This window comes from Otolemur garnettii, unplaced genomic scaffold (genome assembly GCF_000181295.1).
Source record: "Otolemur garnettii isolate 467f Iridium unplaced genomic scaffold, OtoGar3 scaffold00092, whole genome shotgun sequence".
In the NCBI taxonomy this organism is placed as follows: domain Eukaryota; kingdom Metazoa; phylum Chordata; class Mammalia; order Primates; family Galagidae; genus Otolemur; species Otolemur garnettii.
The window spans coordinates 2,582,419-2,588,042 of NW_003852487.1; the positions used below are offsets into that span (position 1 = coordinate 2,582,419).

At 42.4% G+C, this 5,624-nt stretch overlaps 1 protein-coding gene across 1 annotated transcript in view; it reads right to left on the reverse strand.

Moving 5' to 3' along the window:
• The window catches only part of SDK1 (sidekick cell adhesion molecule 1), a 1,049,055-nt gene that overhangs the window by 666,008 nt on the left and 377,423 nt on the right, over window positions 1–5,624 (reverse strand). The window lies entirely within an intron of this gene.

The window sequence follows — 5,624 nt, forward strand, 5'->3', positions numbered from 1 at the left end:
AAAAGAAAAAGAAGAAAAGATTATTATGGGGTGAGTGGGGAGTCCTGGAGGGCTTGGCTATGCTTTTCAACAAGAATATGTGAACCAACATGATCAGAGGAAGTTTTAAGAAGGAGATAACCAGGCAAAAGGAAAATGAGGTAGCAAAAAGTCATCTTCTAAGGCTGAAGGAGTATTCAGCCCCTTCTGTTCTGCCTGTTAAAGGGGTAATGAAGTACGCCCACATCTTAAACTAGCTAATATTCTTGGCTTTCCATCCTTGCTTCCTTTGGATAAGCTATCCAAAAGGGTAATATGTAAGAAATACACGTTTCAAGGTAGGGAAACTGCAGCCTCAAGACCACATGTGGTCCTCCAGATTCCTAAGGGCAGCCCCTTGATTGAATCCAAAAGTCTGGATTCAGTCAAAAGGCCTCATTCAAAGATCCAGAAGACCATATATGGCCCTGAGGTTGCAAGTTCCCCACCTGGGTATAACTGCCAAGAATCTAAACAGAACCCATATGATAGTAACCAGCCTTTTACTATCTATTGGTTGAATATAATAAATAATAAAATGCTATTAAAATTGCAGTATGCCCTTTATATAATGTTAATCATATGGTAGATAATATACAGAGTTACATTTCACCATCTAGAATTCCATTTATTACTTAGCTATTGCTTTGCCCAGAGTAAGTTTAAAAATCTTAATTTTAATAATTTTTACTTACAATAGAACTTGCTCTACCTATACAATTCATATGTTTATATAAATTATAATAATGACTTTTAAATAATTTTTATCAAATATTATTTGGCTATTAAACCAGTTATGAAATGAGTAAAAATATTAATATTTTATATTCAATATTAGTTTTTGCACTTATTACTAAGTATCATTATATTAGAAGTAAAGCATAATCAAAGTTATCTAAAGATCTAAGAATACACAAGGTCTCACACTTTAAAAGAAAAATGATAATGTGGATCAAGTACGTATGAGCTATATATTCTAATCTCAAGATTAAAAAAACTTCGAAGATTTTCCTTTCCTCCTTAATAGGAATATATTATAGATATATAAATGACCTTATATATCTTTCTGATATTATTTATAATGTTAGCTACTTGCTAAGATGATGGGTTTCATATACTTGCAAAATGAAAAATTTCATACTTTTAAATTCACAATCTCTAAGACATAGGTAACCTGAGATTTGAGTCCACAAAAGGATAAACTCTGCTTAAAATGCAGTAACATCATAGATTCCTAGAATTCTAAGTACTATCTGTGTAATAAGACAGTTCCTCAACAAAAAGGATTAGGGTCTTCTTGTGAAATGATGGTCCTTATACATTGTAGTCTGGGTGCAGCCCAGCTTAGCCTTTCCTTCTCTGAATTCCTACCACCCATTTCACTCATCTGGTGCTTAGAACATGCAAACTTTCTGCTGTTCTCTTTTTGTATGTCCTCTTTTCCACATTCTACAGTTCTGTGTGTAATCTGAATGCAGAACAAGTGTTTATGGTCCTTAACCTATAGAATATTGTAAGAAATATTTTTACAGAGCTTGACTTTTTGACAAAAGGTATTAGTATATAATCTCATCTGGTCCTCCATGAGGTCAATAATGACCTTCCTTTTCTATAAGAAAAGGGATAGAGGATTAGAGGGGTTGAGTTACGTAAAAGTCAAATGGTCAATAAGTAGCATTCAGAGTAGTAGAGATTCAGATCTATAATCTTTTGCTCTGTTTTCAGTTCCCCTTTTAACGCTACTTCTTGTCAAACTGTCAACCCCAGACCAGCAGTATCACCACCCTCAGGGAACTTGTTAGAAATGCAAATTCTTAGGCCCACCTGAGACTTACTGAAACAGAAACTCTGGAGCAAGGCCCAGCATTTCTGTGTCAGCAAACCTTCCAGGTGACTCTGATTATGCTCAAGTTGAGAACCCCTGTTCTACATCATAAGAATTAACACTTAAATTATCTAATTACATTCAACAATTTCATAAGAGGAAGAAAAGACAAGAGTACAATAGAAAGTCATTAAATGATCAGATCATACTAATTTATGTATTCTTCATTCTAATACACGCAATATACAGTAATTCAAAAGAATGAAAATGAAACATACAGAACAAAAGTTATACTTTATTTTTTTGTCCTTTTGTGGCACATGAATTTTTTTTTATTGTTGGAATTCACTGAGGGTACAAGAAACCATGTTACACTGATTGCATTTGGTAGGTATAGTGCCTCTTATAATTGTGTCTTGCCCCACTAAGGTGTGTCACACACCAAAACCCCCAACCTCCTCCCTCCTTCACTCTCTTTGCTCTTCCCTTCTCCCACTCTGCTCCCTCCTTCCCTCTCTGCTCTTCCTTTACTCCCACCCCCCCTCCCTCCTTCTCTCTCTCTGCTATCCCCTTCCCTCACTCCCACTGTGTACTAGGTCATTAATTGTCCATATATGAAAATTAAGTACATAGGATTCATGCTTCTCCATTTTTGTGATGCTTTACTAAGAATAATGTGTTCCACTTCCAACCAGTTAATAGAAAAGATGTAAAGTCTCTATCTTTTTTAACGGCTGAATAGTATTCCATGGTATACATACCACAGATTGTTAATCCATTCCTGGGATGGGCATTTAGGCTGTTTCCACATTTTGGCCATTTTAAATTGAACTGTGATAAACAGTCTAGTGCAAGTGTTCTTACGATAAAAAGATTTTTCTCCTTCCAGGTAAATGCCAAGTAATGGGATTACTAGATCAAATGGGAGGTCTCGCTTGAGTTCTTTGAGGGTTCTCTATACTTCCTTCCAAAAAGGTTGTATTAGTTTACAGTCCACGAGCAGTGTAAAAGTGTTTCTTTCTCTCCACATATATGCCAGCATCTGGACTTTTGAGATTTTGTGATGTGGACCATTCTCACTGGGGTTAGATGATACCTCAAGATAGTTTTGATTTGCATTTCTTTAATAATTATGGACAATAAGCATTTTTTCATATGCTAGCTATTCATCTGTCTTCTTTAGAGAAGGTTCTATTCATCTCTTGCCGATTGATATATAGGATTGTTGGCTTTTGTCATGTGGATTAATTTGAGTTCTTTATAGATCCTAGTTATCAAGCTTTTGTCTGATTCAAAATATGCAAATATCCTTTCCCACTGTGTAGGTTGTCTATTTGCTTTGGTTGTTCTCTCCTTACAACAAAAGCTGTACAGAAGCTTTTCAGTTTAAGTCACATTTGTATATTTTTGTTGTTCTTGCAATTGCCATGAAAGACTTCTTCATAAAGTCTTTCCCAGGTATTCTGGGAAGATGGCTGACTGGTAGCAGCCCTTGTCAGAGGCTCCTGAGCAAAGGAAGAAAAACCGGACAGAATCAGAATCTGAAGCCAAAGACCGGGAGCTGAGCCCAGAAAGAAACTGTAAATCCTAGGAAGAGCATTTAAGAACACAAAATACAAGTACAAAGTGGGCCCTAGAACTGCTTGCTAGAGCCGCATGCCTCCCGTGGGCAGCAGGTGGCCACAGAGGAGCCCCTAGCTTCGGGCAGGCACAGAACCACTTGCTAGAGCCACACACACCCTGCGGGTGGCAGTGGAGGAGTCCACCATTCTGGGTGGGCCCAGAACTGCTTGCTAGAGACACACACATTCCACAGGGGCCCGCCAAGGAGTTCCCCACTTCAGATACCTGTGTTAGGTGGGCCCACACGCAACCCACGGGGTCATGCAGGGGAGTCTACCACTCTGGGCAGGACCAGAACTGTTTGCTAGAGCCATGTGCGTCCTGAGGGTGGTGGGGGAGGAGTTCCCCATTCCGGGATCCCCTACAGAGAGGGCCCAGATCAGCTTGTTAGTGCTGTGCTGCCTGGCCGTGGCAGAGGAGTTCCCAGCTCCAGACACCAGTGTTGGGTGGGCCCAGAACTGCTTGCTAGAGCCAAGCACAACCCACAGGGACACAGGGGAGAAGTCTACTGCTCTGGATGGGCCCAGAACTGTTTGCTAGAGCCACAGGCGTCCCATAGGTGGTGGTAGAGGAGTTCCCCACTATGGGTTCCCGCACCTGGAGGGCCCAGATGGGCTTGCTAGTGCCGCGAGTCCAGCAGGCAGTGAGGGAGTAGTCCTCCGCTCCTGATTCCCCTGACCCCAGGTAGCCCTGGCGGGGCTGAACTAGGACTAATCTGGCTGCTGCTGTTCCACTACCCCCACTAGCCCCCTGGTCACCCTGGTGGGGCGAACTAGGACTGATCTACTTGCAAGTGCCCTGAGCCACTGCTGCCATTCCCCCAACCCTCTCACCCCTGTTGCTCTGGAGGGGCTGAACTAGGACTGATCTAGCCACTGCAGTTCCCCCGTCCCTGGGTTGCTCTGGCAGGCTGAACTAGGACTGACCCAGCTGTGCACATTACCCACACAGCTGCTGCTATTCCCCTGCCTCCCGGTTGCCCCAGCGGGGCTGATCAAGGACTGTTCCAGCCACTACCGCTCCCTTGCCCCCTGTCGCCCTGGTGGGGTGAAACTAGGACTGATCTAGCCACTGCCATTCTACTTCCCGACTGCCCACCCCTGCGGGGAAGAATGAGGATCCACCACACTGCTGCTATTCCCCCGTTTGCCCCGGCGGGGCTGAAGTAGGACTGATACGGCCGCTCTTATACTCCGCGGGGCTACTGTCATTCCCTTGCCCACTGGTAACCCCAGTGGAGCCAAACTAGGACTGATCCAGCTGCCAGTTGCCTGCTCCCCAATCGGCCGAGAAGGCTGAACAAGGTCTGATCCAGCTACGTACACTGTGGCCATTCTGCTGCGCCTCAGTCACCCCAGCACCCAAGAACTGGGAGAAGATGACAGACACACCCTGTCTCTCTGGGTAACCAGAAAAAACCACTGACCTAACGGTTCTGATTAGGTTTCCAAACAGGGTAAAGTCAACATGGGGCAGAATCAGCGGAACAACTCTGGCAACTTGAATAACCAGAGTAGATCAACTCACCCAGGGAAAATTGGGGCAGATGCAATGGAAGACCCCATCAATAAACAGATGTCTGAGATGTCAGAAATCAAGTTTAGAATTTGGATACTAAATAAGATTAACAGAAGGGAAGAAAGGAGGGAATTAGAATTTCAAGAAATTATTCAAAAGATATCTCAAGAAATTTCAAAAGACATCTCAAGAATTCAACGATTTCAAAGATAAAATGATCAAAGATTTTGAAACACTGAGACAAGAGATTGTAGCCCTCAAGGATCTAAAAGATATGGTGGAACCCCTCTGTACCAGAGTGGAACAGTTAGAAGAAAAGATCTCTGACATTGAAGACAAAGTTTTTGAACACACCCAGGAGCACAAAGATCAAAAGAAATGGAGAGCAAAAATGGATCTTTCACTCAGAGAGCTCTCTGATAATTCAAACAAAACTAATATTCACCTTATAAGAATCCCTGAAGTCGACGAAGTTGCTTCACAAAACACAGAGGCTCTTTTTCATGAAGAACTTTCCAGACAGGCCAAGACATTCTAAAACTGAGATAGCAGATAGTTTCAGAACCCCAGCGTGACTCAGTCCAAACAAGACATCCCCCAGACACATCCTAACTAACTTCACCAAAGTTAAGATGAAAGA